The sequence below is a fragment of the Agrilus planipennis genome, unplaced genomic scaffold (assembly GCF_000699045.2).
Source record: "Agrilus planipennis isolate EAB-ADULT unplaced genomic scaffold, Apla_2.0 scaffold277, whole genome shotgun sequence".
NCBI classification, from domain to species: domain Eukaryota; kingdom Metazoa; phylum Arthropoda; class Insecta; order Coleoptera; family Buprestidae; genus Agrilus; species Agrilus planipennis.
In genome coordinates this window covers 173788-188274 of record NW_020438986.1, presented here as the reverse complement: position 1 = coordinate 188274, position 14487 = coordinate 173788, and the positions used below count along the sequence as shown (strand labels likewise).

Sequence of the window (14487 nt, the reverse complement as noted above, 5' to 3'; positions counted from 1 at the left end):
AGATACATTTAAATAAAATGGAAGCGGAATTGGAAAATATTGCTTTCTTTTATAATGATGAGCAATATACTGTCGCTCTAGAAACTAATCGTAAGCGACGATATGTTTGGATTATTAAAATAAAAACTCAAATTTAACACTTATTTAATCTAGAAAAACTTAATGTTACAAAAATATACAAAAAGGTGAAACGCGTGTGTCTAACAGGACAGAGTGTGTCTAACAGGACAGACTAAAGTAGACTCTCGTCTAAAATTAAAAATATTGGACGTGACCAATCGTTCACAACTTCCTTCTTAGAATCTATGCTATTATTCAGTATGAGCACCCCGAAGGGTGGGTGGTCAAAAATGGTTTACATCCCTCTTTCGTCTACAATTCCTACATATGGCTGTAAACAGACCACCCGCTAAAGCAGCAACCTTTGTCTTGAATAACATGAAAAACAATTTGAAAGTTTTAAGTTAACCTTTCGTAAAATAAAACATGAAATAAACGATTTAAAAAATACAATAAATAGTTCGACAGAACAAGCTGCTTTTACTGCCATTTGAGCGCCTGCCATCTGTCTTAATCGATGCACAATTAATTCCACACACATATCACGACTAACTCCAATATATCGTAATCCCGTGTCCTGTCAAGGTCGCCAATATGTTAAAGATGAGGTTGGATAAATAATGCACTTGATTCATAAAACGACGAAATTCTAACTTTATTCAAAAGAATACATATACGTGAGTGACTTATACTCAATCTTATTTACACTTGGGGTGAACAACCACAATTTGACTTTCCTTTCCACCGGGCATGGCGAAAAGCATTGATTGTTGTGCAATCCGTGCCCCTGACCATTTAGTATCCCAGCATCGGGATCTACCGTGAACGCACACTGTAATAAAATAAACTGGGTGGCAGCAACAAAAATAATATTAATTTTTAGTTTGAGTAGCTACCCTGTGGTTGGTTCATATAAAAAAATTGAAAAGGTTTATAAGACTTACTAACAAATGTTATCTCATTTTCACAGTTTAAGATGAAGAAATTAAATTAATTCTGCTTTGAAAAAACTAACTTTTTTGCTTAGTCTTGTTAAACCAATGCTTATTTAGGTACAAACTTCCAAAATATATAATCTATTACAAGTAAGTTTTTGTTATATGGAGCAGATTCTTTAATAATTTAATAATACGTTTGATCATTCTGATTTTGTAATTTTGATGGAGTACAAAAGTAGAGTCGGTTGAAGAAATGGCAAAGATGTGTTATTTGAAATTTTTCGGGAATTTCACGGTCACTTCAGTTACTACTTCCGAGACTTCGCTCCTACAATTTAAGAAAGCAAAAGGTGCGCTTTTCCATAAACCCTCCATATCAAATTGTAATTCCTTAAATATAGATGAAGAAGAAACACAATTGACGTCTAAATTAATAATATTAGGTTTAGTATAAATACTTGTATGATAGAGTTAATTTGTATAATCTTGGCTTGAAGAAGTTATTATCGCGAAACATATGCAATTCTATAATAAATTTCTTGATAGGTAAAACTTTAAAAAACTTTTGGGTGTTTCATTCCCACCAGCCAGTAATGCCGGTGGGCGGGTAGTCCCTCCGGAATATGCCGGAAGGTAGGGCGGAAGGCCCTCTTCAGCCTGCTTTCAGGAATCGTGGGAATGGGTGGGTGGTGGTTCGGGTGAGAAAGATGAGACGGACGAAATGAAGACAGAAGAGAGTGAAAGATTATCTGTGGAATATTACTGCCTCAGCATTTGCCTAAGTGATCCAAGGAAACCACAGAAAAACTTGGACCAAGGCAGACGGACCCGGAATCGAACCGGCGTCCTCCCGAATACTAAGCAATGGTCTAGACCTCTAGGCCATGCCGCTCGGTATGAATAGGTTTGAACAAGTGACGAACTCAACAATTAACAATTTACAAAAGAAATTGAAGCATGCCAGAAAAATCTTGTCAAATAATGAAAATAAAAGCAGTATGAATATTAGATTTAACATCAGGTTATCACCAAATTCCCATAAGTGAAAGGTCGAAATACCTATCATCGTTTGTAACGCCAGAAGGTCAATATGAATTTAACAGAGTTCCTTTTGGATTATGCAATGCCCCAGCTGTTTTTGTGAGATTAATGAATGAAGTTTTAGGCCCGTATAAACAAATTGCAGCAGTATATTTAGATGACACACTAATCGCTACTAAAACCGAAGAGGAAAATTTGAAAAATTTAGAAATAATATTGCAGGTATTCGAAATTGAAGGATTAACCCTGAATTTAAGCAAGTGTATGTTTTTGGCAACAGAAATAACTTACCTTGGTTATGAAATATCCAAAGGAGGAATTCGACCAGGAAATATGAAGATTAAAGCAGTAAGTGAATTCCCTAGGCCGAATAATGTGCATCAAGTGAGACAATTCATTGGTCTCACCAGTTATTTTCGACGGTTCGTTAAAAATTATGTTATCGTAGCACGTCCTTTAACAGCTTTAACAAAGAAAAATACTGTGTGGTCTTGGTCTGAAAGTGAAGAGAATGCATTCACAAAATTAAAAGAAATACTTATCAATAAACCAGTACTTCAAATATATGATCCTTCAGCAGAAACAAAAATTCATACAGATGCCAGTAAACTAGGCATAGTCGGTGTGATGCTGCAAAAACACAATGACTTACTTCATCCAGTTAGTTATTACAGCAGGCAAACTAACAGTGCAGAGAAGAGTTGGAAACGCTAGCGGTTGTGGAAACCATCCAAAAGTTTCGAGTTTACTTGTTAGGTTTAAAATTTAAAATTGTGACAGACTGTAATGCGCTAAAGACAGCTTCAACCAAACGCGACTTAATACTACGAATAGCACGTTGGTGGTTACAATTGCAAGAGTTCGACTTCACAGTGGAATATCGACCTGGAAGTAGATTGGCACATGCTGATGCTCTAAGTCGGAATCCATCTTAAACAGAAATATCACCAGAGGAACGGTTTATACTTAGAATTGAACTTGCTGATTGGGTATTATCTGCTCAATTAACAGACCAAAAGATTTCAATGATTAAGGATATCTTGTCTAAACCTCTTGCGTCTGAATACGAGCGAAAAATTTACAAGGATTATGCACTTAGAAATGACCGAGTCTACAGGATAACCGTTCGTGGGATTCAATGGGTAGTTCCTTGTGGAATGAGGCAACGAGTTCTAAGATCTGTTCATGACGACATGGGAAACTTTTCAGTTGAGAAGACATTGAATACACTGTGCCAGACGTATATATCTTGTTGCGTATCGTGTTTATATAATATAATGCCTGCTGGTCGTAGAGAAGATTTCTTATATCCTATCGCCAAGGAAGCAATTCCATTTCATCCAGTTCACCTTGATCATCTCGGACCTTCTTAAAAGACATCAAAGGAAAATGCACATCTACTTGTAGCTATAGATGCTTTTAGGAAATATGTGTTACTTGAACCTGTCAGATCTACGGAAAGCAAATATGTTACAAGATTTTTGGACAAATTGTTTAATTTGTATGGTGTACCTACACGAATAATTACAGACCGAGGATCAGCATTTACTGCTAGAAGCTTTGAAAAATTTTGCAAGACTTATCACATTATACATATTCAGAATGCTGTCGCAACTCCCAGGGCAAACGGACAAGTTGAACGATTGAATAGAACAATAAAGTCTGCTCTTTCGACATCAACTACGGAAGATACATGGGATCGGGTAGTACCACAAGTACAATTTGCAATCAATAACACTGTTCATAAAATAACAAGACAAACATCTTCGCAGCTATTAATGGGTTACAGTCCTAAATCAAAATCAGATTCAGCGTTAGTTACAGAAGTAATGGACGAGGTTCGATTAGATCCACAGAAACTACGATCAGATGTGTCCGCAAACAAAAACAACGTTTCGATAAGAAAAGAAAAGCACCTCACGTATATAAAAAGGGAGATTTAGTTTTAATTCAAGTGAGGGTATCTGGTGATGGGTCTAGTAAGAAACTGACTCCTCCGTTTGATGGACCAATGCTTATAGATAAAGTTTCGCCTAACGATCGGTACCGTGTAAAAGACATGCCCGGTTCAGTGCGTCGCCAAACCGGTAGTTATAATAATGTGGTTGCCGTTGACCGTATGAAACCTTGGATACCTCCCAAAGGTGTGTCTGAGGATACTTCTAGTGCTAGTGGAGATGATGGAGTTCCTTTTCCCGATTTCAATTAGGAACCTTAGCATCACGAGGACGTGACAAACTCAGGTTGGCCGAATGTAAGGTACGAAATATAAATCATAACGAATATATCAAAACTTTACTCCAGTAATAATTGCCTTTCCATATTTGTTTATTTATCTCATATTTAACATCGATAGGCTGGCGACTGGTATTCCATTTGATTTTGTTTGTATGTGTTGGGCTAGGGTGACGAAAGACCAAAGAAGGAACCACATAAAAACATGTGAGGGTGAGACTGAAGATATAGTAGTATATAGTTGTCTGTTGACAGGTGCAGTGGCGAGCGATGCGATGCGTTGCGATGCGTTGCGCTGCGTTGCATGTGCGATTATCATGCGAATATTATACGATTATGCGTAGATAATATGTGTAGCATAATTGTGCGTAGATAATATGTGTAGCATATTATTGGCTTATTAAGGTGATCACATATAATTGGTATATATATACGTATGTATTTGTATTGTGCACTGTTCTCGGGAAATATTTGTGTTAACACGTTTTTGTGACCATGGTGTTTATTTGGGCTCGTAGTGACTGAGGTCACATATCAGTTGAGCTCGTAGTGGTTGAGGTCACGTTTCTGCTAACCCCAGTATCTCAGGAGAGACGCAGATATCTCCGGTAATGCCTATAGTACGTACTTGCCTTGCTTGGGGTGGGCTCGGTACTATAGCGACACAGGGTTAGGTTCGTCCTACCCTGTTGGTCTCCAGTATGTGCGAATTCCATTAGGAGGCGCGGGAGCGCAAACTCATGATTACAGGTACTATCCACCGACCGATGGATAAACCCTACATGCCGATTATGTTAGACTGGTGAGACATTTCGCAAGTGTTCAATGTGACATGAAGGGTTTGAACCATGTCGCTGCTGTAGGGGCGAAATACTCGATTTCAAAGTAAAGAACTTGTTATAGAATTCAAATTTTGCGACTAATTGTTTGTAGTACTGATCGATTGGCGCCCAATTGTCGCCTGTATGTTTATATTAAAGGCATGATTTCTCATGGTCTGATTCGGAGGAGAGGAATGAAAACGGTGAGAATGCTTTGCAAAAATGTTTATATAATATGATTGGTCAGACGACCCGGGAAACCGAAATTAATTAAATCAGATTGGTTGGAAGAGGTGTGAATGGAATGGGAAGGGATCATATAAAAACTAAGGGGCATGATGAAAAAAATTGTTCTTATGCAGTGTAAACCAAAATGTATTGTTTGTAGCCGTTATGACTTGTTAAACCACTAAAATAAAGAGTGGTGTATTATTTTATTTGGCCGTTTCAAACGTTGGCTATAATAATAATAATCACCACTTGTGCGACACAAATTCGTATATTATTCGCAATTTCATTTCGGTAAATGTGGGGTGCAAAATTTTTGGAGACTTATTTGACATTTTTGATAAGTTTACTAAAGTAACGCACTTTGGCAAATACCTCAATAGTGTTGAAATTTGTCTTAATAAAATTACAATTATCCAGCTGATGCTCATTTACCGATTAATGTTTACGTAACCTACATTTTTTTCTTTTTTTTTTTGTATTCTTACATTTGCTTAGTGCTGTCTGTAATGTACTTATGTTTTTAATTCATTTAGTCTAAACATTAGGTGTATTACTGAATTGTTTGTGCTTATTTGTTTATCTTAAACGTTTTATAAAATCGCCAATATTTACTTCCCCATCTAGGTAGCTGCAGAGTCTTTATCGTACTAAGCTTTTCAGTAGGTACCTATTAGACAGCTATGTTGTCAATTCACGCACAGGACCGGCCTCGGATTGTAAATTATTGCGATTTTCTTAAATAAAAATTTCCCCTTAACCGCGCTTCTGAGCTCATCGTACGATTGTTTATTGCATCTAGTTTATACCCTCCAAAGCTCGGCACTTATTTCTGTTACACCCTGCATACTAATCCAGGCTCAACCCTCCGCCACAGTGGATATTGTATAATTGCCCAAAAAACCTTGAAAACTATTTTTCTTCGGATGGTCCTTTATTGCATATTAAAGCACTAGAAAAGTACAACACTTTGTCTAACAACGACTAACGATTTTTGAAGTAATTTATACCTCTTTTAAAAAAACAATAAAAACTTTCCTTTTAGAGATCCGTAGAATGGCAAAGACGGCCGATAATCAAATACCTATAATAAAATAACAAAAAATAACTAAAGATGAATAATATTATTGGAACGAAAAAAAAAAAAAAATGGTTTCGTGAGGAAAAAAGAGAAGAGTATTGGGGAGGAAAATGAAACGTAACAATGATAGAAAGAAATAGTTTTATTTCTATCTGATTAATAATGCTGTGTAGTTGAACTTCTCAAGACCAAGAAGTGTATTCTACATTTTCAGAATTACTTTTCTACAGTTCATCTAAACTACTTTCTGGTTAATCGAAAGATAATGAAAAATTGAACCTGTTACAAAAATTAATATAAATATACCATACAATATAATAACAACAATTTTTCAAAATTTTGCAATATAATTTTATTTATCAAAAAAAAAAATTAATAGTGTAAGTTGAATGGATAGATGGATGGTTTGTTAATAAAGTGACATTTAATTTTTACATTTTTAAAGGTAATATTCTAGTTTCGTTTAAAATAAAGACCTTCATAATGATTATCTACTACAGGTCCAATGTCTAACTAAAGGAAAGCGTTAGTTAATATGCGTGTTTTAGTTCAAAAGGACATCTATGTGCTGAAATTTTCAGAAATCCTTTATTTTATTCCTCTCAATTCAGGTCCATTCCATTGTTTTATTTTGGTTTTAATTGAGAAAACACCTTCGTTTTGTAACGTCTATAGAATCCTTTCCTTGAAGTTCATTGACAAACCTACGTCACAACTTGTTCAATAAAAACAGTGAATCTGTTGAGTTTTTGTCAGTGGACGTGGAGTCTACAAGTGCGAAACTAGAAGAGTGCCATTGGGTATGTATGCAAATTTTTTCTCATTTAAAAGTGTAATTTGTTTTATTCTGAAATCGACTGTTGGGTCATAGACCTTTCCCGCTGCAAAAGGCATGTTTTTATAATAAACTGAAAACATTTGTACCAAAATATTCACCGTATTCAATTATTTTTTCTCAAAAAATTCATATGTTTTAAACAATTATTATTTCGATACAATATGTTTTTGTACTAGTATGTACATGTACCTATATTGTATGTATTTCGTTAGGATAATCATTCTAACTTCCTGAACATTCGAACAAACGTGTTTTTTGGTCGACGGATTCCTTAAATTCCTGAATATTTTTTTTTGTTGACCTAAGCAGTCCACATTATTAAAAATGTTCTAATGTTTGGTGTTGGTTTGTTATTGGTAGATCTTTATGAATATTTTTATTTGCAAAAATGTGATGTGTAAAGCTGTGTCTCTCAGCCTTTTAGTAGTGCGCCATTATACCCAGTCTTGTTTTTTTAATGCTATAAGAGATTATTAATGATTAAGAAAGAAAACTACTTAAATTCACTTTTATTTAAGAACTCAAACGATATCATATTTTTCACCGCTCAGATCAAAGAACTGACTTTTAAAACACTTCTTTGTTATAGATTTTTCTCTGCTACATTTAGTGAATTTTGATGGTTTTTTCTTCATCATTCATAAAGTACTATAGTAAAAGTATGGAATTCCACTATCTAAAAAGTAATATTCATTTTTATTAAAGTATGTTACAATTATTACTAAGCTTATTATGCATTAAAAAATAGAAAACAACGTTCCCCGGTTTAAATAAACAATTAAAAACCTCAACTGAACCTACAACCTAACCTAGCCTAATCTAACGTTATCTAATCTCCATAAGTCCAAAGGGGAGAAACCTTTACTGACTGTAATGTGATCTAAGTCTAATGGGATGAACAGGGGAATATCTAACAGACAAGTAACAAGCACAATATGAAGCGCGAATCAAGCATCATTTCTACGTCAGAAGTATCCTCGCAAAAGCCTGACACCCAACGATAGCTCCAAACCTTTCATAATTTCCTACTCAACGACAAACAGTATCCTTCTTCCACATCCTCTTTCTACACTTTCTGAATTTTCCTCTTTTTTCTTTAATTTTACCTAGTACCTCTCCTTCTTCACTTCCTCTACGCAACACTTAATTTTTGTGATGCTAAAGTGATATACTACCTTATTTTTAATAGTAAAAGTTGCTTTTACAACTATCATGGGTCTTTACTTACCACCTTTGATTATATTCCAAATGACGTTGAAATATCTAGCTCAGCTATTAGAACATGTACGTTTACACCACTGCCATTTCACTAGGAATGTATTAAATCAAACATTTTTTGTTGTCGTAATTCGAATTATCAAAGTTCGAATATTTCTGAAAAATTAGATAATGAAAACTAAAAAGCTGACTGTAGACATCAACAAAATTTGAAATTAATAGAGCAAAAGTGATTAACAGGACCAGTAAATCATGCTCGGGTCAGGGGGTAGTTGACCTTCTGGACACAGGGAAGGTGGGAGAGGCGCCGATGAAACATTCTTAATAAATAAGGAAATTACACGAGGAAAAAAATATACAAAATTGCATTACTGAATTCATCTTTTAAATCAACAACAAAAATTCAAAGTGTCTCTCAAAATAGTATTGTTGTAATTTTCGACTTCTCAATTCTCACAACTTCGAGCAAAAGCAAAACATGATTCATATTTATGGTTAAAGAATCTTTAGCAACAAATTAATATAGGGTGTAATAGTAACAGTAATATGCTAATATTTCTGCACGTATATATTTGTTCCTTTGGATTCATCTGGAGGCGAAATTCTTCGTTTATATAATATACAATTTAATAGTATCTTAGTAATAACATGTTTAGAGTCGTAGCTGTTACATGATGAAAACTTATCCATAATTATTAAAATAAAACACATAAAGTTTCACGGAAGTATATTCTATACGCGACAATATTGTTTCATAAAAAGCTTTAAGACAAAAAATTTATATGTGACTGTCACATCCAGTATGCCGGCGTTCTATTTATAATCCACAATAAAGGATGTTCTCTGCAATAAATATTTATCGGGGCTCGCTTTCTAATAAGCAGCCCTTGGAGAAGTAATAATGATAACACGAGCCCTTAAAAAGTTCCTTCACATTGCTCGCTTGATAAAAATAATAAGAGGTTAAAAATTTTAAGTGAAGGCAAACCTTTTGTTTCATTTCTCCGTAACAGTTAAATTGCCATTTGGTTGCCGCCACAAAATATTCCTGAGGGAAAATTGTAGCTGTTGTCATACCCTCACTGGGAATCGAACCCGCTAAGCTACGAGAGGTGACAGTAACAACAATTTTTGTCATTATTTTGAGGTAATTTATAGTTGATAAAAATTAAGAATCAATTTTTACATTTTACTTATTTTTAAAACCAGTGCATTTTTCGCATTTGAAATTACATTATACGTTGTTTTTTGCATGCACATTTATTAGTTCCACATTGAATGTAGTTAAAGAAGAGCAGGCAATTCACTATTTTGCACTTAAACGGAAATAAATACTAAAAATTTGCGAGCACACTGCAATGTTTACATACAAATTGTTTTGTAAAATAGCAGATAACGTTTGAGGTGAACAGCTAGTCAAAGCGCGCATCTCCTCCTGCATTACCTTCGCATAGCGGCTATTCACAATCATTCTCGGATTATTATAATTTTTCAGCGTGTGTCCAGTAAAACCACAATAATAACGAAACTAGTCAGTAATATTTTGGCGCTGATTGACAAAAATCCATAAAAATTTTACTAGTAGGATTGTAATATTCCTGTTTTGATAATAATCCTGCGACATATACATTAGTTCGACCTGTGACCCAATAAGTTCCCTTCGTAGTTGTTGATGCTGTGATCTCTCGTTGCTTAGTGGACAGCGCATTGGTTGTAAAGCCAATGGGCCGAGGTTCGATTCTCGACAAGAGCAATAATTTTAATTTATAGTGGATAAAAGTTAAGAATGAGTTTTCACATCAATAACTAACTAAGAATATCAGTCGTATAATCTATTTAGCCTATCAGTTTTTTAGCTTTTTACCTGTAAATGTTCATAAATATAATTTTTAATTATCGTAATTGTGAATTAGTAAGAAAATGAGGGATTCAAGAATTTCGACAAACAGCAAGGTTTAAACCGATCTATTCCTTAAATTATTAATTTGACATATGTCCTCGCGCACTTTTTTGTAGCAAATTTCACGAAAAAAAAATACATGCGATATTTTCTATAATATTTTAGGCTTATTTGGAAGTTTTTTTATATACTTAGGTACGTATGAAGATTTTTTCGTTTTTAACTGTTAAAGGTATACGCATCATTTAGATAGATCTGGTGCATATCGAAAATGTTAAGTGTCATTGGTTGAAATACGTTTTTTATTATTGAATTTTAATAAATGAAAAGTGGAGAAATTAATCAGAATTGCTTTTAGGAAATGGATTAAAGTGAGTTAATTATTAATACATACGTGAAAAAAGAGGGAAAGGCATTTTAAACAATCTCTATAGTTTATTAAAGGTTTATCGTTATGACATATAACGTATTATATCGAAAGTATCCATTTTTAAGAATTCTTCGAGTACGTTATAAAAAATTTTCACTGTAAATAGTTTATAGATATACGGGATGTTTCTGAAATAAATAGCAAGTTTGTGGGAGGTGATAGGGCATTATAAAACAAAAAAAAATAAGTAAATTTTTGATGGTCTGAAAGTCCACCGCTTTCGAGAAAAACGTATTTGAAAGTACCAGGAAGGGCCAGTGTTGTATTTCTTTTGTATATTTATACTCATGTATTGCTTGTTATTTGTTAGTTTAAGTGTTATTGACATGCAGGACAAGAGGTTAGAGATCGTTTGTTTAAGCTAGTTAGTTACACTTACGAGATGGGGAAAACGGAACGTGGTAGCAACTATACCTAAAAAGAGAGGCGCGGATAGGTACGAGACATTTACAAATCATAACTAGAATTGTACAGAGAAGGGTGGAAAAAAGGGCGGAAAACTATTAGGGGAAGATCCACTTGGGTTTTTAGAAGAAACAGAGGAACGCGGGAGGCCATTCTAGCTTTACGGGTAACAATGGAGAAAACAAACAAAATAATTCAATGGAGAAAACAATTGAAAAAGGAAAGAGCGCGTACATAAAATTCGTAGATTTAGAAAAAGCTTTTGACAATGTTAAATGGGACAAAATGTTTAAATATATACTTAAAAATGTAGGGATGAGTTACAGAGATAGAAGAGTGATACTTAGTTTGTATAAAAAGCAGCAGGCAGTTATAGAGCTGGAGCGGAAACGTACAGAAGTTAATATTAGGAAGGGAGTAAGACAAGGAAGTACACTGTCACCGCTACATTTTAATTTATACATCGAAGACGCGATCAATATCATTAACGACAGTACACCTGTAGGGGTAGAGACAGAGGGGCAAAAGATCAGTATGCTTAGTTTTGCAGATGATATAGCAGAATTAGCATCTAGCAAGGAGGAGTTAGAGATAATTTTAAATAAAATGGAAGCGGTATCAAAACAGTATTGTATGAAAATAAATAAAAGTAAAACAAAAATATCGGTATGGAAGGGAAGAAAAAGTAAGGAAAGAGCGAATATAGGAGACGAAAGATTAGAAGAAGTGGCTGATTTTAAGTGTCTATTAGGAAGTTAGGACGGAAGGAACAGTAGGAATATAAGGCAGAGGATAGCGCAGGTCGAGTCGCTTCTATGTTCGCGAACGATCAATTTAATATTAGAAATTCGAAAAATATTATTAAAGATATATGTTTGGAGCACTTCACTGTACGGGTGCGAAACATGGACGATGTGCGCGGCGGAAAATAAAAGGTTATAAGCGTTCAAAATGTTGTGTTACCGGCGAATAATATGGATACTGTGGATCGAGAAGGTTAGAAATGAAGAAGTATTAGGAAGGATAGGAGAACGGAGGACTCTATGGAAGTTAATAAAAAATAGGCGAGATAGGTTAGTAGGACACCTTCTCAGGCAAGAAGTTCTACTCAGAGACATATTAGAGGCAGAAACAGGAGTTAAGAGGAGTAGAGATAGATCTAGATTAGATTACTGTTCGCAAATATTTAAAAATGTGGGATGTTCTAGTTTTAGGGAAATGCGAAGATTAGCGTAGGATGCGAAGGTGTGAAGGTGCGTGCCCAACCAGTCTTAGGACGGACGACCTCATAATGATGAAGTTTGTATTGTATATGTATGTATGTATGAAAACAACTGAAGTTATTAAAAGTAGGTCAATGTGTTAATGTCATAGGTTAGTGCAGAATAGTAGGTATTATTGTATTGATCAACGCGTGAGTTTCTAGACGAACATTTTCCTAGACGCTGGACTTGACGTCTGTACGGGTCCTGTACCATGCTCGGAGCATAGTCTTGATATATGTCCGTTTTACTTTGTATCGGGTTGTATGAAACAGCGCGTGTATCAACGGCAGTGCAGAAAGTTAATAATTTCCACGATCCTGTATGATCGGTGCAAATGCAGTACGCCAAATGCCGGATGTTTATGCGCGACTTAAAAATAATTTTTATAGGATATGTACGTATGTGTGGTGTTGCAATTAATTGTTTCTTATGGAAGGATGGGGCTATTGGCGAATCTAACATAAAAAAATAACTGACCTAAACAATAGCTCAATATTATTACCTGTTCAGAGGATATTAATTTATCTATTAACGTTTACGTAACGTTAATTTTTTCTTACTCTTCCCCAGTAGCACACGACATTTGCCCAATATTTGTTCTATATTGGTACAATATTGTATATTGGCTATAATACAATTTTAATACAATTTTTATCCGATATTGATCCAATATNGTAACGTTAATTTTTTCTTACTCTTCCCCAGTAGCACACGACATTTGCCCAATATTTGTTCTATATTGGTACAATATTGTATATTGGCTATAATACAATTTTAATACAATTTTTATCCGATATTGATCCAATATTAATAAAAGATATTTGGCAATAACTTTTATTTATATTGATATGTAATATTTATCCAATATTGGTAATATATATAAGGAATGTACTTTTTCCTTTATTTATATAGAATGTTTATCCAATATTGATCCAACATAGGTAAAACATGTTTGGCAAAATTGAAAGTCCATAAAGACACATGGCCCGGTGCATGGGTACCAAAATTCATTGAAGGCCGATCGTTAACATTTAAGTCGCCTAGAAATGATGTTACGGTCGGAAATGCTACCGGGTTTTTCATCCTTTGGAAGTATTTGTTGCAATCGTCCATTAGTGCATATAAAGTGTATAAATGTAAAGGCAAGTAAAGAAATGGTAAGTAAATGTATATTTTAGTTGTTTAATTAATTATTATGTACTGTGTGATACTCACATATAGTAATTAATGTTAACTTGATAATATAACAAGTCAGGAAAAAGATAGTGTTCGGTATATATATATGTATTTGTAATGCGTATAGTTTTGTGTTAGAACTCATAAAAATATTTCCTTCACATTAACAACGTTTTTCAGACACTTTTGGAGTCTATTTTGTTGAATTTAATTGTCCGTCAGATACCCCTTGGATCAAAATATCTGTGCTGGTTACTAGCGTGATACAGCCTGCTCTACTTCTCACCCTTCAGGAGGCCTGTTTGTGTATTAAAGATAGTATTTAAGTTGTAGTTACATCGAATCTTAAATGGACGTGTAACGTACAGAGTCGTCTGTACAGATCTTATCTAATCTTATGGTCAGTGCATTTAAATTGATATTTCTAAAATTAATGTGATTTTAGAAACACCTAATCGTAATGGACATAATTGGTTAAATATGTTTTGCCGATGTTTGATTGTATAGCTCCGCCGTGGCGTCATCGCAGTTTATATTTTCGTCATTTTTTATTTTTTTTTTTATTTTATGTGATCTTAGAATAAATATTAAGCTATAGGTATCATTAAATTGTAGGCTTGGTTGTAGGTAGGTATATTTTAGATAGCTCGTAATGTAATATGTGTAGGTACTTACAATAATTATTATTGCTGTTTCCGAAGATAATGACAATTTTTTTCTGCATTTTTAGAAGCTGTCCGAAAGCGGTTTCAAAATCCTACCGACAATGATATTAAAAAATCAATTTCGGCGTATTTAGCAGGTGCTCGGGACAAGGAAGGCGGGCGGAAGAGTAGATGACATTATTTCAC

General features: G+C 34.4%; 1 protein-coding gene across 1 annotated transcript in view; it reads left to right on the top strand.

The window, feature by feature from the left end:
- The first annotated feature begins 7118 nt into the window (after positions 1-7118).
- Positions 7119-14487, top strand: part of LOC108740798 (leukocyte elastase inhibitor A-like) — a 31057-nt gene continuing 23688 nt past the window's right edge. The window contains exon 1 of the mRNA XM_025975619.1: positions 7119-7204. The gene's annotated coding sequence lies outside the window, so the exon portion shown is untranslated. The remainder of the gene's footprint in view (positions 7205-14487) is intronic.